This window comes from Malaclemys terrapin, chromosome 7 (assembly GCF_027887155.1).
Source record: "Malaclemys terrapin pileata isolate rMalTer1 chromosome 7, rMalTer1.hap1, whole genome shotgun sequence".
Lineage (NCBI taxonomy): Eukaryota > Metazoa > Chordata > Testudines > Emydidae > Malaclemys > Malaclemys terrapin.
The window spans coordinates 47,312,939-47,338,672 of NC_071511.1; the positions used below are offsets into that span (position 1 = coordinate 47,312,939).

Genomic DNA, 25,734 nt, shown 5'->3' on the forward strand with positions numbered 1-25,734 from the left:
CTCTTGGGGCACTCCGCTTGATACCGGCTGTCAACTAGACATGGAGCCATTTTGAGCCCGATGATCTAGCCAGCTTTCTATCCACCTTATAGTCCATTCTTCCAGCCCATACTTCTTTAACTTGCTGGCAAGAATGCTGTGGGAGACCGTATCAAAAGCTTTGCTAAAGTCAAGGAATAACGCTTCCACTGCTTTCCCCTCATCCACAGAGACAGTTATCTCATTAGAGAAGGCAATTAAGTTAGTCAGGCATGACTTGCCCTTGGTGAATCCATGCTAACTGTTCCTGATCACGTTCCTCTCCTCTAAGTGCTTCAGAATTGATTCCTTGAGGACCTGCTCCATGACTTTTCCAGGGACTGAGGTGAGGCTGTGGTTCCCCGGATCCTCCTCCTTCCCTTTTTTAAAGATATGCACTACATTAGCCTTTTTCCAGTCATCTAGGACCTCCCCCAATCGCCATGAGTTTTCAAAGATAATGGCCAATGGCTCTGCAATCACATCTGCCAACTCCTTTAGCACCCTCGGATGCAGAGCATCCGCCCCCATGGACTTGTGCTCGTCCAGCTTTTCTAAATAGTCCTGAACCACTTCTTTCACCACAGAGGGCTGGTCACCTCCTCCTCATACTGTGCTTCCCAGTGCAGTAGTCTGGGAGCTGACCTTGTTCGTGAAGACGGGCAAAAAAAGCATTGAGTACATTAGCTTTTTCCACATCCTCTGTCACTAGGTTGCCTCCTTGTTCAGTAAGGGGCCCCCACTTTCCTTGACCTTTTTCTTGTTGCTAACATACTTGAAGAAACCCTTCTTGTTACTCTTAACATCCCTTGCTAGCTGCAACTCCAAGTGTGATTTGGCCTTCCTGAGTTCAAGACCTTTTGGAAAGGTCTTGCATGTGGCTATACAGTCATAGCTTAAAAGCTGAAACAGATCATAAATCACTGATTGCAATATACAAAGAACTTAGAAATGCCACCGAGGGTACAGCATTTACTTCTGAAGGTTAAAAAAAATATGACAACTGCAGCATGCCAACCAGAATGTTACCTAAGTGATTACAGAGGTGCTGTCAATAAAGTATGGTATGATATGATACAGTGTTGTCCATTCCACAAAAATCTGCAAACATTTCACCGTTTTTTCATTTCACCGAGGGCTTGTTTCCTCATAATTACTTCCCTACCAATGTTGTTGCTCCCTACTTTAGCATTCATACCTTTAGGCATCCTCACTAGTATAATTTAGTATAGTCTAAATTAAAACTAAGGTACAGGTCTCAAATGAACAAAGTAATTCAGTGTCACAGTTCTGGCTGAGTTCCCAACGTGGATGGTCACCAGTCTGTTTATAATTGGATCCAACGTGTGTCTAAGCCCAAGGGGTCTAGGCAGAGTCCATCACTGTTTCCAACTGCAGGGCTCCAAAAGCATTATTATTACTTCTATTTTGTGTGACCCTCTTCCTAGGCTGCAGGACTCTGTAGTTGAACTGCTGTAGGCCCCAAAGCTCCCAAATCTTTCCAGTTCTGTGCACATTCTCCCAGAGTCCCATCTAGGTGTGGTCACCTAATCCATTGAGGACCATGTGGCAGTTAAAGCAAGGAATGCAAACTTTGCAAAGGAACTTCTTAAACACATATATTTAATTCTTAGACAGCACAGGAGAGTTACGGATCTAGGCAAAACAATAAATGCCATCCCCCTTTGGAGTTCTCACCACTGCCGAGAGTCTTCGGGTTTGGTCAGGTCTTTGGGAAAGGCAAAAGTCCTTTCTGCTCTCCCTCCTCCAGCTGTATCTTCTGTTTGTAGTGATGGAATAGCACCCTTTTGTTTAGACAGCTTGCTTGACTCTTCTGAACATAGTCTGACATTTTCTCTTTCTGTTCTTCCACTGGGGATTTTCCATGTTCACCACTGGAGGGAGGCAAGGAGGTAGACTTGTGTTGCTTTCTGTTTCCTTAACTTGAAGGTACAGGAAGAACCCAGCATGGGAGGAAAATGGCATGTTGCCAACACCACTGCTAGCTCTTCCTCTGCCTCCCCCTGTCAGACAGGCAAACTGCCCTTGGAGGCCAGCAAAAGCCAGGCAGGGGGAACCACTAGGTGTGAGAGGTGTCTGTTGGTGGAGTCTCTCGGGAAGCTGGTAAGAGAGCTGCAAGAGGTGGTGGCTTATTTGTGTAGCAAACAGAAGTGTGAGGACTTCGACAGGATGCACACAGAGACATCAGAAAGGGCCACAGTACTTGTAACGACAGAAGAGATAGCAACTGCCAAACAGAGCTTCTTTGCCTTGCTGGAGCTGCTGACCTCCACAATCCCCAACCTTGCATGACAGAACATTGTCTCCACTCAGAAGCAGCAGCAACTATGATCTCCCTTCTGCTTCCTGTAGTCACATGGATAAGGTAGCTAACTCATTATCCTATTCATCTCATGCTGCAACAGTGCCCTGGCCTAGAGATGACACTCCCAGAATGCTCTCTGGGATGGAGCGAGAGCTGCTTTAAGGGATATTGCTATTCCTAGAGAGGGAAGTTTTGCAAGTGCATTGTACAGTTTCAGTTCCCAACATATGGAACAATGTATCTCTGCATGGATCCACTGCACAACAGTGAGTAGTTGGAACATGAGACTGCCAGAGAAGAATCTACTGCTACACAAATCTTTTGGACCTCTCCTCTCATATGTGCATGGGCTGCGTGTGCTAGGGCCACAGAGTCTACTTCAGCACTTAGGCTGGAGTAGCAGCTGCATGGTAGTTCTACAGCCTTACAAAGGGGAATTTCTCCACACCTTTCCTCCTTGCAGTTCCCCAGTAGCCAGTTAAGTCATTGCCTACAATTTAGGTGACTGATTAGCTCAGTGCAAAGTGAAGCCAGCTGCACATGTATATGTAGTGCATCCTTCCCAAGGTGAAGGTGAAGCAAGCAAAAACAGGAGCTTAGAATGGAAAATGGTACACAACTTTATAGTAGTCACTGCCAGGTCCCTGCTATAATACAGGTCCAGGTTTTGTTCCTTAGATTTTTGCTTGTAAAGGCTGAATAACAACTAGCAAATAAGCAGTGATTCCTTCTCTTAAACCCACACTTTGTTTCTGGAAGATCTTTCCCAACTATTGCTGTCATCAGACTATGATGAAGCACTCTGTAAGATATTGCTTCGGCAACTGTGAGTAGGGAGAGAGCCTGATGGGGCAGTTGCTTTCCACCTTTTTGTATTTTGAGAGAGTAATGAATGATATAGCCTTGCACTGTTGCCTGTAGTCTCTAGGTGGCTTTACAGAAATCAGTGTCTGTATCTCTGTATGCTTTACAAGAATAGCCCCCTGAAAAAGCCAACCCTCCACTGGGCCATACTTCATAATACAGTAATCTGCCAATGTAGGAACAAATGTATAAAATGTGATATTGTTTTTCCACTGTGAATGTAATAGCTCCTCACCATCCTTTCTGTTTGGGGCTTTCCTATCTCATTTAACTTATTTGCTCCACTCTGCATCTCATTGTGCAGGGGGGGAGGGGCCATAATTCTTCTTTGTGTTGGGTTTATCTTATTTCTGTAAAATGGGAGATAAATCCTTTACAGGTCTGTTTCTGATTTGTGTGTGTTTAGCGGGGAAGAGAGTAAAGCCTCTTTGTAATGCTTCTCATTTATTCTCTTGAAGAACCTCCTGGGACACACCATTTACGTTATGAGGCACTCTTGTGTCTGCCCTTCTGTGGTCTGAGGCCCTTTGTTCTCAGGCTGCTTTTCCTCCTTCCTTGGCTCCTCCATCTCTGGAATGTATCTGACCTCTGTAAAGGAAGAAGAGGTTGAGCTACCTTGATATTGGAGAGGCTGCCAACTTGATTTCCAGAACAAGCAGTTCATTTTGTCATTTGTTTCCCTTTTAGTGGAAGCCTAGCTTAGTACTGTACAAGCTACAAACTAGACAGTCCCATGGCATAGTTTATACAATATGGCCCACAGTAAACCTAGTGGGCTTACTCTTGCTTACTTGGTCTTCCAGCTTGGGCCCAGTTCATATGTTACAGGGACAAGCACATAGGTGTTCATTAAATAATAGCAGTACCTAGCTGTTTGCTATAATCACACTCTAAAGCAGCATAATAAAGTCTTATCAATGGTTCAATGCAAAGGCAATACTTACTTCCTAGAGAACATCATTTGGATGACAATTCTGGGATGCAACATCAACTGGACTCTGTACTTCAGCGAAGTGAAGACACCTAAGCCACAGTAGTTCACGGGAGCCATGTAAGGCAACATTGGTAATGCTAGAAATAAGCAGTCTGCCATTACCAGATCCAGCCCCTAGGTGGAATTAAAGTGTTGTAATTCACAGTTTCCTGCTCTCAGTCCTGCACTTAATGGACATTGGTTCTGAATAGTGGCAGCGCGTTTCCTTTCTGTCTTGCCTCTCAGCAATTGTAGGGGTTGACTTGACCCCACCACTCAGCTATCATTAGGCATCAAGTGCATCTTTGAGGCTGTGGAGCCAGAGCTAATGTGATGGGGTGAATTGTTTTTACAGAGCAGGGATATTCAAAATGCAATGCTCCCAGGGCACATGAGGTCTGTTGAATTGTCACATGCAGCCAGTTGCTGTCTCAGAACCTGCAGTGTGAGGCCAGATCTGAGCAATAGGCACTTGCAGTCCACCATGAACTCAAGCAGCCAGCACTTCCTAATAAACAACCAGGAGAGATTTAAGTGTTTGGCCTGTGTGGGTCCAAGATGGGGGACGGATGTTTATCTGCATGGTAGGTGATGCCCTCTGGTTCCAGGCCTGATTGCCACCCAGCCCTTAGAATCATAGAATATCAGGGTTGGAAGGGACCTCAGGAGGTCATCTAGTCCAACCCCCTGCTCAAAGCAAGACCAATCCCCAGACAGATTTTTGCTCCAGATCCTTAAATGGCCCCCTCAAGGATTGAATTTATAACCCTGGGTTTAGCAGGCCAATGCTCAAACTACTGAGCTAAGTCTCCCCCCTTCTGTGGCAAAGTTTGGGTATGGCCATGTGAAGGGCTGTGGGGGTGGAGGGGGGCAGGAGTCTCAGCTGGCTCCCGCTGGGACACTAGGCCCAGCAGGAATTCTTCCCTCAGAACACCAGGCGCCTCCCTCCAGGGGGCTCCTGCGGCCCTGTTGCTCTCCCGCCCCCTGGGAGGTGGGAACCTTTCTCCTCCCCGCGGAACCTTTGCTGCGGAGGCGCCTGTTGCCGCCCGGGGATCCTCTCGCTGCGCTGGCCGGGGGGACGCTTACTGACGCGGACCCCGAGCAGAGCCTGAGCGCGGAGCCGAGGCAGGAGCGAGGAGGCGCGGGCGGAGCCGAGCCGCTCCGGGGGCCGGCACGCTACCTGCAGCGGGAGGAGTCGCCAAGCCCCGCGGCCCGGCCCGCAGCCCCGCCGGGGAGGTGAGCGCTGCGCTGCCACTGAAGGCACGGGGCGGGGGACGTGCCACAATGGAGGCGCCGGGGCTGGCGGCAGGGGAACAAGGCCCTCGGGGAGAGGCCCCCGGAGAGGCCTAGGCCGCGCCCACCCTGGGGAAGAGGGGGCCAAGCCTTATGCGGTACATCAGTAATGGGGCAGGCTGGGGACTAACAAGTACCTGGAGACACTGGATCCCGTTGTGTGTCACTGTCCGAGGAGGAGGGGGGCGGGGCACGGCACAAGTATGGGCAGTCTGGTCCCGGACAATCGCTTCCTGGCTCTTTGAGCTGTGGTCCAAGTGCCCCGTGGGATTATACTGGAGGAGGGGAGAAACCGGCTTCCCGGGGAGTGAAGAGCTGTGCGCCGGGCTGGAACCTCCGCAGGAAAAGGGTCTGGTAGCCCAGCAGTGGGTTGAAGCCCCGCTGAGTTAGGCAGAAGCTGCGGACGATCAGAATGAAGTGGAAGCAGAGGAAATAGAACTCTTAATGTGGACCTGTAGTCTGGACACGGGGCGAGGTGCGTACTGGAGGCAGGGAAAGTAACAGCTTGGAAATGAGGCTCCTGCTCCTAAATGAACAGGGACAGCCCCAAGGAGATTATATAAGGGTGAACAGATAGTAATGTAACAGACTACACTTTCTTACTCTTCAAACAGAAAACCGATCTGCATGTAAGAAATTAATTGTGCTTCCTTGTTCTCCTTGCCTCATAACACGGAACAAGGGGCATTCAATGAAATTAAAAGGTGGCAAATTCAAAACTGAAAAAAGGAAATACTCTTACACAGAACATGTAATTAGACTGTGGAACTCATTGCCACAAGGAGTTAAGACCAAAAACTCACTAAGATTAAAAAAGTGCTAGGATGGATAACAAGGCTATCCAGAGTTATAATTAATAATAATTATGGAAGGGATATTAAACCTCATGCTTCAAGGTTTATGCTAATCTCTAACTATTAGTGATCAAGATGAGATCGAAGGTATGTGTGTGGGGGGAGCAGTGTATCCCATATTTGCCTATTGTTTGGTTCTTACATTTTCCTTTGAAGCATCTGGTACTGATTGCTGTCAGAGTTTGGATACCTGTCTAGATGGATCTTGGGTCTGATCCAGTCTACAATTTCTATATGTAAAACATTTTTATAATTTAAATATTGTTGTTTTAGTCATATTCAGTAGTATTAGTAAACAGATATTTAAAACAACTACTTGGGTTTCCAGTATTTTGGAGTGATATTGTTGGATGGACTGTGAGGACCTTTTGTGATATTTGTGAATGGGTTTTGGAGGCTGTTCATTATTAAATATATGGAGGTATGCCTATCTCATAGAACTGGAAGGGACCCCAAAAGGTCATTGAGTCCAGCCCCCTGCCTTCACTAGCAGGACCAAGTACTGATTTTGCCCCAGATCCCTAAGTGGCCCCCTTAAGAATTGAACTCACAACCCTGGGTTTAGCAGGCCACTGCTCAAACCACTGAGCTATCTTCCCCCACCCCCCCCCTTCTGTGGTGCTGAAACTTTTTCATTTGATTTTTCCTCTTCACCAAGCCATAATTTCGTATTTATGTTGAGTAATGTACAGTTGATTTTCACTGATGCCTCTTATTTGTGACGTAAGACAATAGAAGCTCACATCGGTGAGACACTTACACATTTCATTAATATGTCTTCCCATAGATTTATAAAGCATTTATTAGAATAGAAGTTTTTGTTTTAAAAAAAGTTTACATCTCCCTTGGTGCTGTTGTATTTTAACAATCTTGACTGCAGACTCACCAAGCCAGCAGGGGTTTAGGTTGTCAAGACTCTTCAGTGAAGAGGGCCAGAATGTCACTCCCCCCCCCCCCTTCATCTTAAGTGGTTAATAGTTATTTCCCAGGTGTAGAGCTATAATTTTTGAAAACAGTAGAATCATAGAATATCAGGGTTGGAAGGGACCTCAGGAGGTCATCTAGTCCAACCCCCTGCTCAAAGCAGGACCAATTCCCAACTAAATCATCCCAGCCAGGGATTTGTCAAGCCTGACCTTAAAAACCTCTAAGGAAGGAGATTCTACCACCTCCCTAGGTAACCCATTCCAGTGCTTCACCACCCTCCTAGTGGAAAAAGTTTTTCCTAATATCCAACCTAAACCTCCCCAACTGCAACTTGAGACCATTACTCCTTATTCTTTCATCGGGTACCACTGAGAACAGTCTAGATCCATCCTCTTTGGAACCCCCTTTCAGGTAGTTGAAAGCAGCTATCAAATCCGCCCTCGTTCTTCTCTTCTGCAGACTAAACAATCCCAGTTCCCTCAGCCTCTCCTCAGAAGTCATGTGCTCCAGCCCCCTAATCATTTTTGTTGCTCTCTGCTGGACTCTTTCCAATTTTTCCACATCCTTTTTGTAGTGTGGGGCCCAAAACTGGACACAGTACTCCAGATGAGGCCTCACCAATGTCTAATAGAGGGGAATTATCACGTCCCTCGATCTGCTGGCAATGCCCCTACTTATACAGCCCAAAATGCTGTTAGCCTTCTTGGCAACAAGGGCACACTGTTGACTCATATCCAGCTTCTCGTCCACTGTAACTCCTAAGTCCTTTTCTGCAGGACTGCTTCCTAGCCATTCGGTCCCTAGTCTGTAACAGTTCGTGGGATTCTTCCGCCCTAAGTGCAGGACTCTGCACTTGTCCTTGTTGAACCTCATCAGGTTTCTTTTGGCCCGATCCTCTAATTTGTCTAGGTCCCTCTGAATCCTATCCCTACCCTCCAGCGTATCTACCACTCCTCCCAGTTTAGTGTCATCTGCAAACTTGCTGAGAGTGCAGTCCACGCCATCCTCCAGATCATTAATGAATATATTGAACAACAAGTAGGATGAAGAGCTACAGTACTAACCCTATTGGCCCCTGCGATTTGAATGGGAGGTCTCCAGGAAGAACCCGGGTGCTCCTATAAGAAGAGGTGTTGGTGATTCAGTATGTGGTGTGAGTCAGTACTGAACCAATATCCCAGTCCTGTTGGTTGGGGGGCCACCAGTAATCACTGAGCCACATTCCTGAGCCACTTATCTTTAAAGATCCAACAGCCTTTTTAATGAAGAATATGAGTATTTAGCTATTGTGTATTGGCCAGACTCCAGCCTGAGTTACTGTGTAACTTCTGCCTCCCTAAATTCCCCTTGAAATTTCACTTGGATGTAATATGCTACTACATTTTATACTGAACTATAGCATAATGTAGGTGGTATGCTTTTAAAAAAATGGCTCTGTTCCATCCCAGATGTGGCTGCATTTTTGTGGTGAGATTGAAAGCACTGTAGGGTCCTTTGGGATTCTATATACATATAAAATATATAATTTATTATGGTGAGTGGGTGAGTGTATTGTGTTTCATCAATATTTCCTACAAATGACTGTCTGCCCCTTCCCCATTGCTATGCCATAATTTCACCTTTATTCTCATTGCTTAGGTGCTGTATCCTGCAAGTCTGTCTGTCTTGCTCTATCTTGTTTTGAGTGCCCCAAAATACTCTTTGTTTCAAATACCTACTATTCTAAATATGGCCGGGTCATTAGGGTAAGGGGGGAGTGGTGTTGAAATAAGTATTCCTTCAGGATTTGAGCTGAAATTTAAAAACAGAAAGTTTGTTGACCACAGATGTTGTGTTGCCAGGAACCAAATTTAGCAAAACTTTATAAATCCAGAAGTTAAACATATAAATATTTTTAAATAACATTTATAGGTGGCAGATCAACGACATTATAATGCAGTTCTTTCTAATCATGCAGTTAAGTTATGCTGTAGTTTTAACTTTGCTACTTTCAGGAGTTTATAACTTTTTGGGAAATAATTCTGCAGGGAAACTTTCTATGCTCATTCTAAACGCGAATTCTGTGTAGAAAACTTAGTGAAATTACTTTTTTTTTTTTGAGTTAAGAAATGTTTCAGATTCTCTATTTTGTACTCAACAAAAAAGGGTTTAATTTTTAAAAACTTGAAGCTTGCCATGGATTTAATACTCAAAGAGGGGAAACACCTTCAATATCTTGAAACTTGGTTTAGAAATAAGTTTGCATATTTTGTGCATGTAACATATTTTCTAAAAAATACTTAATAAGGTACTGAGGTAGGGAGTATATTGAAATAATTCCATCTTTTTCTCATCCTAACTAGTGAGTACAAAAGCTGTTGATCAGTACTGTGTACAGGCAGTTAGCATTTACTGATTACTAAACATTGTTGAATGAATCTATTTGATTCAGTAAGTTGAAGGAAGTGTCAGGAAATACGCAGTTGAATGCACTGAAATAATGAAAACCGAGACATTTTCTAAAGTGAAATGTAAACATTTTCAAGGATTATTAGGCAGAAAATTAGAACGGATTTGTGCTCATCTCAAAAAGTGCAGAAATTGGTTTCTTTAAACTTTTCCAGATCAAATGTGCCATTGAATGCAATTTTGTCTATTGAAGTGGAAGAGCAGAACATTGAGTTTAAAACTGCAAGTGAGACATATTCAGTGCCTTTGGTGTCATTGCAATGTTGCTGTGATAATTCAAATCCTGTTTAGGATCTTCTAGCAACTACTGAGTATCAACTTCAGGATAGTCTTTGTGTGACTCTGATGCCTCAAAATGTCAAAGATTAGTTGGCAGTAATGCCATTAAAATAACTTGAACTTGACAAGAAAGTTGCATCTTTTTATATTAATAATGTCACCTTCTTTGTTTTCCAAAATGAGCAATACATAGAAGTGATTGAAGTATTTTGTCTTGGATATGTATTTTTGTCCTAGACTTAAACCTGCATATCCACCACTATGTGCTGCAAGTGAAGAAATAGAGAAAAAGGTAAAGGAAGAACCAGAAGAATCAGCATTGACATTAATGGAAGATGGTTGGTCAAACATGAGAGAGGACTCTCTAATGGTGGCAAGCATCCATGGATGAAATGTGTGTTCTACTTAAACTGCTGAATAATTGTATGCAAATGGTAGAAGATTCCCTCAAGAATGTAGAGAAAATTGTAACAAAAAGGTCTTTGCCAGTTGCTCAGATATGAAGCTAAGGGAGTTTTTCTTAGGAGTAGTCATTCAAAATTTTGTGTGTTCAGTACAGTATTTAAAATTTGAGGGGGGAAAAAAGGGAACATCTACTGCAGCCCTAAAACATGTGATAGAAGTTCAAAATTTCTTCGACAGTTAGCATCAATCTCTTGATTGGTTGAAAATAGGAGAAGATGCCCATAGTTCACAACAACGGTTAATGGAACTAACAGGAAGATTGTGGCCTGGTCTACATGTAAAAAGTTTTAATGGCATAACTGTCAGTAAGGGATGTGATTCTTTTTTTTGCTCACATGACTTTGCTGGTAAAAGCCCTAGTGTAGACACAATTATGGCTTATTTCATTTCCTAAATGGAAATAAGATACAATGACCAGTATAATTGCATCTACTCTGTGATTTTGTTGTTGTTGTTGCTTTAATTATACAGAGTTAAAGCAGCAAAGTGTAGAAAAACCCCAAATCTCTACAACTGCATCCAAATACCATAAGTATATTGAAACTTGCACTGAATATGAGGAGAACTTTGATCAGGACATAAGACACAAAACATAATACACGCTTTACATAACAAGGGAATCTAAAAGGAGGTACTAAACTTATAAAAAAAATTGAATGAGGTTTTGTAATAATTTGACAGATTACAGGCAAATATTGCTACAGTTGCAATCTCCGTGGAAATCTTGCTTGATCTAATAAAGAACTGGAACTACACAAGAAGAGAATAAATTCATATAATCTACAGAACCCTTCCATTTCTTAGTCAGTATGACTGATTCCAAATACATAGAAAGGTCAAGTTTAAGTCCAGTACAGAAAAGGTGAAACGTGGCTGATGTAACATTATCCTGAGTTTGTTCCTTTTTCTTCTGGTATTTAAAATCAAAGATCCAGGTTTCTACCCAAAATCTCAGTTTGTGAAGATTGGCACAGTCCATCAAAATAGTGAGAAATGGTGGAAGTGATGTGACAGAAGATAGGACAGTTAAATTCAAAATATCAATTTTTTTTTAAAAAGACCTGTAATCCAGACCAGCATTTTGGCCTCAAGTAAGCATGTTGCTAGTGCATTTGCACTGGTTTAGTATACACTGAAATAGACTACCTCTTGAAAATGTGATTAAGTTGGTAAAAATGGGTTGGTATATCAGGGTCTTATCCAGCTTTCCACAGCCATGAGTTGGAGCTGGATCAGCCCATATGGGCTATCTAACAAAGGCCAGGAGTGATGACTAGTGTCAGTCTGTTACAAATATATAGAAAGGTCATAGTTTTAAAAAAAAGTTTTAAAAAAATTATAGATTTTCTGACGCACAAGGTATTGCACCCAACATACAGTAACTCTATTTTGGACCGCTTTCTGATGAATAAAAATGAATTAATCACTGGACTGGATGTTGGTGGTTACCTAGGGACCAGTGATCATGACCTGATTACATTCAGTATGCGCAAACATAAGATAGTTCCAACAAGTAATGTGTATATACAGTATCCTCCTGATTATCTGAATAGCATGGGGGACACAGATTTTATTCTGATAACCAGGAGTTCATTTAATTGAGAGGCTCAGAGCTATTCACCAGCTGGGTGGGGACTCGTTCTCCTCCTCCTCCTCGGTCATGGCCAGGAGTCTTTTCTTTGCCCCACTCACAGCCATGACAGGGGCTGCAGAGGGGACCCTGTGCTGCTGCAGGGCCAGTGACACCCAGTCCCTGCAGGCGCAAGGTGCGGCAGGAGGAGGCTGCAGTCAGAGCAGACACACCTGGCCAGGATTCTGTTCTGCCCTGCCAGGACTGCAGCCTTCCATCCATCTTCCACCTGCAGGGATCGTGTGTCTGTGACCCTGTGGCAATGCAGGAGCCCTCTGTATCTCCCTCCCTGCCTCCTGTGACAACAGAGCTGCAGAGGACTCCCTGTGCTGCCACAGGAGACATTCAGCAGCAGGGTGGCCTCCCCCATGGCCAGGGGCTTGTCCTCCTCCTCACAGTCCTGGCTGGGAGGGTCTCTGCTCTACTTGCTGTACCTCCTTATTATCCAAATCCTTTCCTTGCCCTCTGCAACATGTATCTCATGTTGGGGGACAAGGAAGGAATTCAGATATTGTGTTGGCGTTTCGATAATAGGGTTTCAGATAAATGGGAGTATTCTATACTTGGTGCTTCAAAAGGCTAATTTACCAAAGCAGAGGAAAACTATGAGTGAAATGATTGGCGGGAGGGGAGGAAATTAGGCAGAAAAATTAGCTAGCCAAAAAGCCACAATTACACAATCAAGAAAGGATACTTTTGGCAAAAAACCCATTCTGGTTCAGAGGTGAAGTGAAGGCAGCAATTAGAAATAAAAAGCAGTGTCTATCAAGTGGGAAAAAATGAGGCAGTAGATAGCAATCAATATCAATTAGAAGTTATGAAGTGTAGAAAATTTATAAGGGAAGCTAAAGACATCAGGAAAAAATCCATGACAGGCAGGGCGAAGGGCAGTAAGGAGGAGTTTCAGTATATTAGAAACCAGAGCAGTCCTAGCATTGGTAATACTAGATGGAAATAATCTAATTGTTATAATGCTGCATAAAAATTGTGTTGAATACATATTTCTCTTCTGTATTTGGAAAGAAGCAGGATATGTCATCAGCCGCATGTGATATGGCACATTTTCCAGTCCATTAATAACTACGGAGGGTTTTAAACAACATCTACTAGACAAAAACATTTTAAAATCCGGAGGCCCAGATAACTTGCACCTAAGAGTCCTAAAATAGTTGGCTGAAGAGCTCTGTAGCCACTGATGTTAATTTTTAATATATCTTGGAATATTGTGGAAATTTCAGAAAACTGGGAGAGTAATATTGTGAAAATATTCCAAAAGGGTAAGCCAGGTGACCCAGCTATCTGAAGGCTGGTTAGCCTGACATCAGTCTCAGGCAAAATAATGGAATGGTTGATATGAGATTCAATTGTTAAAGAATTAAAGGATAGAAATATAATTAATGCCAGTCAACATGGTTTATGGAAAGTAAGTTTTGTCAAACTTGACTTCATTCAATGAGATTATAGATTTGGTTGCTAAAGGTAACTGTGTAAATCTAATAGACTTTGTACTGCACAACATTTTGATTAAAAAATTAGCACTACAGTATCAATAAAGCACTCATTAAATGGATTAAGAGCTGATTAACTGACAGGTCTCAAAAAGTAGTTGTCAATGAGGAATTGTCATTGAATGGGGATGTGTCTTATGGGGTTCCACAAGGATTGATACTAGGTCTGATGCTATTCAACATTTTGATCAATGATCTGGAAATAAATGTAAAATCACTGCTGATAAAATTTGTGGATGACACAAATGTTAGTGGAGTGATGAACAGTGAAGGTAGGGCAGTCATCTGGGTTGCTTGGTAAGTGAGGAACATTCAAACAAAATGTTTTAATACAGCCAAATGCAAAGTTATACATCTGGGAACAAGGAGTGCAGGCCATACCTACAGACTGGGGGACTGGATCCTGGAAAGCAGCATCTTTGAAAAGGATTTAGGAATCTTGGTGGACAAGCAACTGAACGTGAGCTCCTAGTGCTGATATTGTGGCAAAAAGAGCTAATGTAATCCTTGAATGTAGAAACGGGAGTGGTGAATAGAAATAGGGAAATGTAATTGGTGAGACAGTTCTGGTGCTGACATTTTTAAAAAGGTGTTGAAAAACTGGAAAGGGTATAGAAGAGAGACAGAAAAATGATTAAAGGGCTGAAGAAAAATGCCTTACAGTGAGAGACTAAAAGAGCTCAATTTGTTTAACTTATCAAAAAGAAAATTGAGAGGTTACTTGATTATAGTTTATAAGTACTTTCGTGGGGAGAATATACAGGGTACCTATGTGCTCTTTATTCTAACAGAGAAAGACATGACATAAGAACCAAAGACTGGAAGTTAAAGCCAGACAATTTCAAATTGGAAATTAGGCACAATTTTTAACAGTGAGGGTGATTAATCACTGGAACAAATTACTAAGTGAAGTAAGTGGTGGATTCTTCGTCTCTTAATGTCTTCAGATCAAGACTTAATGCATTTCTGGAACACATGATTTAGGCAAACCCTAGTTGTTGGGCTCAATACATGGGTAACTAAGTAAAATTTAGTGGCTGTGGTATACAAGAGTTCAGACTAAATAATCTAATGGTCTCTTCTGTCCTTAAACTCTAGTTAGTAGACTGGGGACTTGATTATTGTGGTGGTGTTTTACTTACAGTATTGGAAACTTTTCTTCAAATGCATGTACCTTTTTCTACCCGAGGAATACTTATGCTTATGAAGTGAACTGTTTAGTTTGGGTTTCATAAACCTTTGTGACTCCCCTTCTCCCCCCCCCCCGTGTGGTTTGTGGGGTTGGGCTTTTGGGAAGAAATGGGAGAAAATCACAACCACCTTGACTCACTTCTTTAACAAGCTGCAATGCCCACCCTCCCTCTCTTCCTCAGGAATCGTGTGTACGTTGACAAAGGCCATTCACCGGTAGTCGGTGGGAAGGCTTATGTTGAAAGTGTGGGGGCCTAAGCCAATTCATTTCTGCAGAATTTAATCTTTCACTGAAAAATTGTTGCAAGCCCCTATGCTGTTGAGTAGTCTTGTGAATGTGAATCAAATGTAGAACGAGGCAATGTTGTCTTTGTGTCAGCTCATAGCTTTATTAAGCAGCATCAGAGTGAAATTAACAGATTTCTGGGCAACTGCAAGAAATTAGCTGAGGTCTGTTGCCATTGTGTCCTGTCTACGACATTGAGGGCAAGGTTAAAAGCCTCTCCCTCTGTAAGGAACCAGCTAAAGGTTGCTTCCATCAATACTCTATCCACCTGAGGTCTGGAGCTACCCTTTTGCCCTTTGTCTCTTAGATATTCTTTCATGGGGGATAGGTCCATCAATAGCTATTAGCCCTAATGGGCAGGGATGGTGTCCCTAGCCTCTGGGAATGGGCAATGGGGATGGAACACTTGATGATTATCTGTTCTGTTCATTCCCTCTGGGGCACCTGAAGACAGGATACTGGGCTAGATGGACCTTTGGTCTGACCCTTTATGGCCGTTCTTATGTTCATAAAGTGGAGGAAAATATTTTATTTTCTCTATACCCAGGTATTTTCTACAGGTTTCCCCTGCCGACAGGCTCACCAAAGAGAGATTTGCAGGAAGATATTTATCATTTCACCTCCTAATTTTCTTTTTTAAAGGGACCCTCTCTTTTGTTTTTATCTCCCTCTCTACCATTTTGCCACCAAAGAAGAGGCCACAAGGGAAAGAAGGGAGGGAGGTATTGTAAACACATTTTTCACCGTGTCCTTACTGTCACTGCAAGTCGGGCAAATAATGGAGGAAGTAAATGTGTTCTTTCCCTCAGCCCCCTCTGTGATCACCTTTAGCTGAATCTGTTTTAGGAGTACTTAAATTAGAAGAACACAAATTTGGGGATGGATTCGCTCCTTCTCTGTGACCCTAGTATGCTGCATTGGCATCAGAAAAGGACTGGCAGAGCCCAGGATCAGGGTCTGGAGAGAATTCACCCTGGCACAATCTTTGTGAAAGGCAGCAAAAGGTCCTGCAGTAGGGGTTGGCTTAATTGTTGGAGGAGGTGGGTCTGCAAGGACAGATTGCCATAATTTAGGCAGCCCTTTAAGGCTGTCTGTTATGCCAGGGGCATCGCTGGCCTCTGCATTAGTCAAGAATTGGGAGGGCATGAGGTGACTTATAGCCAGATCAAGCCCTTTCCTCTTCCCTTGGGCTTTGAGTTTTTTGTTGTGCTTAACTGTGATGTAGAACACATGAAACTCTATTAAATCTGCAAATAATTCATATTTTCTGTATTCCTAAATCTGCTATTGTGGATTTTTCTGTTAGAGTTTAAATTTTTTAGTCTTATTGGCTGCAGTCCTCCTTTAAATATATTGAAAGTGCACCACATTCCATTAAATAAATCCTGCCTGGAATAACATAAGCAAAGTCAGGCACTAGAGTTATTTATGAATGGAAAGAACACAAAAAAAGAGGATGGGAGAGGGATAGAGTAGGCCTCTTCTCCCTTCCTTCATGGTGCTAAGCATAAGTCCCTAGTTTCAGGGGATGGTAACTAAAGCAAGTTCCTCTTGACCACGTTAAAAGGAAATGCCTTGCCATTCTGACCGTTGGCTTCATGTCAGTGTGGATTAAGGTTTTTCTTCACCACTGGAATCAGCCCAGTTTAAACTTATCTTCTCCTTTATAGATTCATAGATTATAGGACTGGAAGGGACCTCGAGAGGTCATCGAGTCCAGTCCCCTGCCCGCATGGCAGGACCAAATACTGTCTAGACCATCCCTGATAGACATTTATCTAACCTACTCTTAAATATCTCCAGAGACGGAGATTCCACAACCTCCCTAGGCAATTTGTTCCAGTGTTTAACCACCCTGACAGTTAGGAACTTTTTCCTAATGTCCAACCTAGACCTCCCTTGCTGCAGTTTAAACCCATTGTTTCTGGTTCTATCCTTAGAGGCTAAGGTGAACAAGTTCTCTCCCTCCTCCTTATGACACCCTTTTAGATACCTGAAAGGTATGTCTGCTGTTTAATGAGGTCCGATTGAAGAGCCCTCTCTCTAGACCTGGCACATATTGGTTTCTCCAGGGCTGGGCAGATTTTCTTCTCTCCTGCCTGAAGCAGATTTTTAAATCCCTTCTTTGCCCTTCCGAGTGTGAGGACCAGCATCACAAGGACTTTTCTCCAGCAGCTGTAATTAAAATATTAGAGAGGTCAAATGTTCTGTCTTCTGTTGTCAAGACCGTGTTTGGGGAAATCTCTCAGGTTTCTTTGCTACATTAAGCCCTGGGCAGTTTAAAAATATTACTTGTGCTCATGTAGGTGGTACTACTATATTGTCACCTACATTGTACACAGAGAGAATATTATGTAACAAAATATCAGTTTCAGGGTGGGAATTGAGTTGATCTTCAATAAAATACTGAAGGATTCTAGAATATCATTCTTCTTTCTAACAGAAGGAAAACACTAGCTACAGATTTAATTCATATTCCTTCCCCCTTAGCCTCAAGAACTGATCCTATTTATGCTTAATTTGTTTTTTCTTCATATAAGCTTTTGGCTATCTGGAAGTGCATAGAAATATACTAACATCAGGAGGGTGTTGGCTCTCCCCAAATCTGAAACCGCAAACTAAGATTCTCCAGGCAAGACTCACTAGGAGGCCATAAGATGATGTCTTATCTTTCTTTAAAGTAAAAATAGCTAGTTTAATTGTGAGATTTTCCTTGTCTTTCCTCAGTAACAAATAGAATCCGTATTGTGCTCCTGAAGAAGATATGTAACCTTTGGGTCAGGACAGCCATCTCATTTTCTTGAAAAATAAATAAAGGGTGACTCTCCAAATCTCTGAAAATGTAGCACTGTTCTCTTTCCTAAGATAGCTCAGGTCAATTTAATGAAAATGATCAACCTTTGAATCAAAGCCAAATGTCTGTTGCACTTTTGATATCTATACATCTGAAAGCTGTCTGTCTTTGTTAGTATCAAGCCATATTACTGTTTTTGTTTCTTTAATTGATGGAATTAGCATCACTTTATTGGTTGTGGTTTTCCGTTTAGTATTTCTTCTGTCCCATCAGTTTGAGAAATAGTCATCGTATCTTCTATTTAGATGACTGGCTGGTAAATGGAAAATGTCAAAGTAGAAGCATCTGTTCATCTACTAACGAAAACCGTCCACAGACATAGATTGCTTTTCAAACTCTCCACTCCATCACAACGTTATGTGTAATACCTAGAATGCTTCTTGGCCTCCTCAGGACCAACATGAAAGTGGTATGCTTCACACAAGTATACATTGGTACCTCTGTAAACAACACCTTCCAAGGAGCTGTCAACCATGTAGAGCAGGGGTGTCAAACATATGGCCTGCGGGCTGGATCTGGCCCACGGAACAGTTTCATCTGGATCATGGACTTCTCGGGAATCTTCTGGCTTGCCTACATGACCCCTGAGATTACACTATGAGGGCATGATTTGTAGAACTCCGCACTGTAGAGCCTTCTAATGTGCACTGATGTAGTCCTTTAGTGCATGCGGGGGAGTTAGAAGGCAACACAGTGGTGCGTTCTACAGATTACACCCTGGTAATCCAGACTCTGGGGCTGTGTAGACAAGCCCTTCATTTCTTTATTAGGATGACTGTGGTTGACTCATTATGGTCCCCTCCTGTCTGCATGAGGGTGGGTTTGAATCACAATGAAAATTAGTTTGTACTCAAAGACCAACCAGGACTGCTGAGGAGCAATCCAGAAAAACAGGTATAGAAACTCTTGGTCACAATTAAGTGCTTCCAGAGAAGCATAAGTCTGGTGGAAGCTGGTATGTGTCTGGGAGAGGGGAAATGACACTGAAGAGCACTTACCTGCTGACTGGAGAATAGATACCCCAACCTGGAAAGTCAAATAAAAGGAAACTGCAAACAACTCAAAGGGTAAATGCCTTTTGCAGCTGAAAGACCATCAGACTCCCTTTCTTTCTTCTCTTCCTTCCTTTCTTTCTTTAGCTTGTGACAAGTGGCGATCCTGTCTTTATTGAAGGGCTTGTCTACACTGGCACTTTACAACACTGCAACTTTCTCGCTCAGGAGTATGAAAAAACACCCTCCTGAGCACTGCAAGTTTCAGCGCTGTAATGTGCCAATGTAGATAGTGCCCCAGTGCTGGGAGCCACACCACTCATGGAGGTGGTTTTTTAAGAGCGCTGGGAAAGCTGTGCCACAACTACACAAGCCACATTGCCAGTGTAGACAAGCAATAAGAAGAGAAAGGTAGATCAAGAGTGTTGTGAATTTCAAGAGAAATGCAGAATTTTCTATTTATTGTGGACTTTTATGGAAAGCCCATGTACTGATTTGTAAACAACAGTTAGCTGTGGTAAAATAATACAACATTCAAAGATACTATCAAGCAAACCATGGCGAGAAATATGATAACACAGGAAAGTTACACAAAGATAAATACTCTGAATTAGCACAATTATTGAAAAGGCAGCAATCAATGTTTACTAATGTTAATCATATAAATTATGCTGCGGTTAAAGTGAGTGATTTCTATTTTAATAACTTTTGCTGAATGTGCCCCATGCCAAGTGGCAGGGTATCAGATCAGGCCTCTTATATGAAATGAGTTTGATGCCCCTGCTGTAGAGGATTGTGAGTGCTTATGTATTCTGTATTATGTGATGGAATACACCTCACCACAGGAGGCAAGCTTCCTGCAATACAAAACGTGGGTCCAAATATATCTTTCTCCTCCCATCCCATCCCCTCTGCAAAACCAGCTTCCTTGGTGCTGGGGAAAAGGAACAATGACGACCACATCTGTCTTCGACAGGAAGCCTATTATAACTTTTATATGGTCCTGCCAGATAAGCTTTAGGTTTCTTCCTTAGGGATATTGAGAATTCCAGGCAACAGGACTGAAAATGACACTATGGACTCATTCAGTTTGAAGGTTTTTAGACTTCAGTATGCTTCAGATACTATTAACAGAGGAAAATAATTTAAAGGAAGATCTGATGACAAGATGGCAGTAGCCTACAATAAAGATTGATTGGGCCCCCTTACACCATGTATTCAGAGGGAAATTCAACATACCAGAGGAGAATCTGGTCTGTATTGTGAAATTCCAAATACCTCATGTGGGCCTGTTATGCTTGCAGAAGAATTCCCCGGAGAAATTGACCTTCAGTTTGGAAGTCTTCAGTTACATTCCGGCGCTCATGGGACAATAGTCAATACAATTTTCCTTTGCCAGCAACTGTAAGCTTCCGTGTTACTGAAACAGTACATTCTGTTCTTCAAGGAAAGCAGTGGCAATTGAGGCCCTTTATATATTGTGGTTTGTTTTATGCATTTCACTACCATAATCTAGATAGTAAAATTGTCTGTCTGTTTCCCCTATTAACTCTTCTAACACCACAACAGGAAGAAGCTCTCTTTGGCATTGCCCCTTTTTGTCATGCTTAGTGATTTGCCTGGAGCAACATCACGTATGACTCATTTTGATTAGTGAGGTCAAGTCACTATTAATCAAATTTCTTCCCCCACTAATTGTACTACTTGGGCATATAGACTTAGCACTGATAACATCTCCCAAAGGTTTCCCATCAGAGTTATTTAGTGAGCCACAGGCTGTGAACTAGTATCTGAGTTCTTGGTCCCAGTAAATGTTCATTTTATTTTCAAATGTCTGAGAAGTGATTTGACTTAACTATTTTTTGGATAGAAGAGGCAAACTGGCACTGTATATTAACAAAATAAAATAAAAATTATTTACCAAAACAAAAAAAGCCACTGGCAGCTTTTCATACCTTGTAATACTAACTCAGGCCTTCCACTCTGTTGGACCATGATGTGTAACCCAAAGGGTTCTAGCAAAGTAAATATCTACTTTAGAAGAAATGGGACCTAGATAACTGTTGCATCAAATTGTTCACATTCTTAGCCCTGGTCTATGCTACTAGTTTAGATCGAATTTAGCTGTGTTAGATCGATTTAACCCTGGACCTGTCCACACGACGAAGCCATTTTTGTCGACTTAAAGGGCTCTTAAAATCGATTTCTGTACTCCTCCCCGAGGGGATTAGCGCTGAAATCGATATCGCTGGGTCGAATTTGGGGTAGTGTGGACGCAATTCGACAGTATTGGCCTCCGGGAGCTATCCCAGAGTGCTCCATTGTGACCGCTCTGGACAGCACTCTCAACTCGGATGCACTGGCCAGGCAGACAGGAAAAAGCCTTGGGAACTTTTGAATTTCATTTCCTGTTTGACCAACATGGCGAGCTGATCAGCACGGATGACCATGCAGTCCCTGAATTGCAAAAGAGCTCCAGCGTGGACAGAACAGAAGGTACTGGATCTGATCGCTGTTTGGGGAAGACGAATCCATGCTATCAGAACTCTGTTCCAAAAGATGAAATGCCAAAATATTTGAAAAAATCTCTAAGGGCATAATGGACAGAAGCTACAACAGGGACCTGCAGGAGTGCCGCATGAAAATTAAGGAGCTCAGGCAAGCCTGCCAAAGAGGCAAACGGCCGCTCCGGGTCAGAGCCCCGACATCCTGCTTCTACGATGAGCTACATGCAGTTCTGGGGGGGGCCCACCACTGTCCGAGGACACCTGCAAGGGGGAGTCTCACGCAACAGGTATGAGGATTTAGGGGATGAGGAAGATGAGGAGATGGAGGAGGATAGCACACAGCACGCAAGCGGAGAAACCATACTCTGTGACAGCCAGAGACTGTTTATCACCCTGGAGCCAATACCCTCCCAATCCGGGCTCACGGACCATGAAGCCAGAGAAGGCACCTCTGGTGAATGTACCTTTGTAAATATAATGCATGGTTTAAAAGCAAGCGTGTTTAATGATTAATTTGCCCTGAAGACTTGGGATGCATTCGCAGCCAGTACAGCCCCTCCTTTTAAATGGCCAACCCAACGGGTGCTTAGTATGGGAAAGGAGGGCGCTGCTGTTTGAAACCATTCCCACATTGTATGAAAGTTGAAGAAGCCGAAAGACTGTGGCTTACCATCGCTGCCTGCAAGCCGAACTTTGTTGCCCGGCCCTGTGTGTGTGATCTCTCACACCGAACCGGCAGGCTCTCAATATAAGAGGCAAAATGCGATCTTGTACCGAAAGCATATGTGCTCTATAATGTTAACAGCTTGGTTCGCTATGGAAGAGTCTACCCATTGTTCTCTAAAATGTGTCTTTTTAAATACTACTCTTTTTTTCCTCCCGCAGCTGCAAATGTTTCAACGCTCCCCCATCATCTCTGTCCCAGAAGCTAGTGCAGATAAGAAGGCAAAAAAAATGCACTTGCGATGAAATGTTCTCTGAGCTCATGAAGTCCTCCCACACTGAAAGAGCTCAGCAGAATGCGTGGAGGCAAACAATGTCAGAGTCCAGGAAAGCAGAAAATGAACGTGAGGACAGGAGGGACGAGCGAGCTGAGAGGTGGTGTCAGCGTGATGAGAGGAGACAGGATGCAATGCTGAGGCTGGGGGATCAAACCAATATGCTCCGGGGTCTGGTGGAGCTGCAGGAAATGCAGCAGGAGCACAGACCGCCGCTGCAGCCCCTGTGTAACTGCCTGCCCTCCTCACCCAGATGCCCAAGAACGTTGGGGAGGGGGGTGAGGGCTCTGGGCACCCAATCACTCCACCCCAGAGGACTGCCCAAGCAACAGAAGGCTGGCATTCAATAAGTTTTGAAGTGCAGTGTGGCCTTGTCCTTTCCTCCTCACCTCCTCCACCACCTCACCCGGTGCTTCCCTCCTCCCCCACCCCTCCCAGGCTACCTTGGCAATTATCCCCTATTTTGTGTGATGAATTAATAAAGAATGCATGATTTTGAAACAATAATGACTTTATTGCTTTTGCAAGAGGTGATTGAAGGGGGGAGGGCAGTTGGCTTACAGGGAAGTAGAGTGAACCAAGGGGGCGGGTTTTCATCAAGGAGAAACAAACAGAACTGTCACAACCTAGCCTGGCCAGTCATGAAACTGGTTTTCAAAGCTTCTCTGATGCTCAGCGCGCCCCTGCTGCACTCTTCTAATCGCCCTGGTGTCTCGCTGCGCGTAATCAGCGGCCAGGCGATTTGCCTCAACCTCCCACCCCACCATCAAACGTCTCCCCCTTACTCTCACAGATATTGTGGAGCACACAGCAAGCGTCAATAACAGTTGGAATATTGCTTTCGCTGAGGTCTAACCAAGTCAGTAAACTGTGCCAGCATGCTTTTAAACGTCCAAATGCACATTCTACCACCATTCGGCACTTCCTAAGCCTATAGTTGAACAGCTCCTGACTACTGTTCAGGGTGCCTGTGTATGGCTTCTTGAGCCATGGCATTAAGGGGTAGGCTGGGTCCCCAAGGATAACTATAGGCATTTCAATGTCCCCAACAGTTATTTTGTGGTCTGGGAAGTAAGTCCTTTCCTGCAGCTGTTCAAACAGACCAGAGTTCCTGAAGATGCAAGTGTCATGTACCTTTTTCGGCCATCCCATGTTGATGTCGGTGAAACGTCCCTTGTGATCCACCACTGCTTGCAGCACCATTGAAAAATACCCCTTGCAGGTTATGTACTGACTGCCAAGGTGGTCCGATCCCAAGATAGGGATATGCATTCAGTCTATCGCCCCACTACAGTTAGGAAATCCCATTGCAGCAAAGCCATCCACTATGAGCTGCACATTTCCCAGAGTCACTACCTTTGATAGCAGCAGCTCAGTGACTGCATTGGCTACTTGGATCACAGCAGCCCCCACAGTAGATTTACCCACTCCAAATTGATTAGTGACTGGTAGCTGTCTGCCGTTGCAAATTTCCGGAGGGCTATCACCACTCGCTTCTCAATTGTGAGGGTTGCTCTCATCTTGGTATTCTTGCGCTTCAGGGCAGGGGAAAGCAAGTCACAAAGTTCTATGAAAGTGCCCTTATGCATGCAAAAGTTTCACAGCCACTGGGAATCATCCCAGACCCGCAACACTATGCGGTCCCATAGTCTGTGCTTGTTTCCCGGGCCCAGAATTGGCGTTCCACGGCATGAACCTGCCCCATTACCACCATGATGTCCAAATTGCCAGGGCCCATGCTTTGAGAGAAGTCTGTGTCCATGTCCTCATCACTATCATGATCGCGCTGTCATCACCTCCTTGCCTGCTTTTGCAGGTTCTGGTCCTGCACATACTGCAGGATAACGCACGAGGTGTTTACAATGCTCACAACAGCAGCAGTGAGCTGAGCGGGCTCCATGTTCGCCGCTGAATGGTGTCTGAAGGAGAGCAGGAAAGCAGAGTTGCAGCGGAATTGGTGGATGACGACGGATGTCACGAGACTAGATATTTACACCGAACGAGAGTACCTGTGAGGTGGATTTATGGCACCAGGAGAGCAGAGTTGCAGTGGAAGTGGTGGAGGATGATGGTTAGCACCGTGCACATTTCCCGAGGACCTGGGAGCCCATGATAGACAACATGGAGAAATTCGCTGTCGAGGCAATATCAGCAGAAGCGGTGTATGACGATGGTTTGCAGTCCTACTGCACCATCTGCTGCAAACAGCACCCAGGACACAACAGCGGTGGTGTCGGTGAGCTGAGCGGGCTGCACGCTTGCTGTGGTATGGCGTCTGAAGGAGAGCAGGAAAGCAGAGTTGCAGCGGAAGCGATGTATGACGATGACGATAGTTTGCTGTCCTATTGCACCGTCTGCTGCCAGCAGCACCCAGGAAGCACCCAGGACACAACAGCAGCGGTGTCGGTGAGCTGAGCTGTACGCTTGCCGTGGTATGGCGTCTGCGCGGGGAAAAAAGGCGCAAAACGATTGTCTGCCGTTGCTTTCATAGAGGGAGGGGCGACTGACGACATGTACCCAAAACCACCTGCAACAATGTTTTTGCCCCATCAGGCACTGGGAGCTTAACCCAGAATTGCAGTGGGCGGTGGAGACTGCGGAAACTGTGGGATAGCTACCCACAGTGTACCGCTCCGTAAGTCGATGCTAGCCCTGGTAGTGAGGACGCACTCCGCCAACTTATTGCGCTTAGTGTGGACATACGCAGTCAGCTGTATAAAATAGATTTCTAAAGATCGACTTCTATAAAATCAACCTAATTTCGTAGTGTAGACATACCCATAGACTATATAGAATAGTGCTGTGGTTTTTTTTTTTTTTTTTCTTTAAATATTTGGCCCTTCTCCTTATCCCAGAACTAACCCCTCCTCTTCCTTTCAGTAGCCACAGTGACCATCTTTTCAAGTTTGGATAAGGACTTTCTTTGTAAGCCATCAGTTTCACTCCTTAACTATCCAAGGAAGCACTTGTAGAACAGCATGAGAAACCCCCTCTTCTCCCAACGCCCGAGCAAGCTACCTTTGCTGGCGAAGGTAAGGAGAGACCAGAACTAGAGTTCCAAACTGGGTTCCCTGCATGGCAAGGCACAATACTATTGTGACTGGTTGGATCACAGAAACCCCCTTGGGAGCTGCCACCCGATGTGCAATGACTACCCCCGCTTCTGTTTTCCCTGCCAGCTCAGGACTCCAGCACCCTGTCTTGCTGAGCCAGACACTCCCGTCTGCTCCAGCACAGACCCATGGTCTGAATCACTTGCCCCAAAGCTGCAAGTTTACCTGAAAACAGCTCACAGAAGTGTGCTTGTCTTTAGCACTCAGA

At 44.0% G+C, this 25,734-nt stretch overlaps 1 protein-coding gene and 1 long non-coding RNA gene across 2 annotated transcripts in view; one reads left to right on the forward strand and one right to left on the reverse strand.

The window, feature by feature from the left end:
- Positions 1–3,326: 3,326 nt before the first annotated feature.
- On the reverse strand, positions 3,327–5,896 carry LOC128840806 (uncharacterized). The gene is made up of 3 exons (XR_008445711.1): positions 5,612–5,896; positions 4,153–4,316; positions 3,327–3,796 (listed from the first exon to the last, which is right to left on the reverse strand). It is a non-coding gene; the product is annotated as an uncharacterized LOC128840806 (long non-coding RNA).
- RAD54L2 (RAD54 like 2) overlaps positions 5,301–25,734 on the forward strand; it is a 97,285-nt gene continuing 76,851 nt past the window's right edge. The window contains exon 1 of the mRNA XM_054035237.1: positions 5,301–5,417. The gene's annotated coding sequence lies outside the window, so the exon portion shown is untranslated. The remainder of the gene's footprint in view (positions 5,418–25,734) is intronic.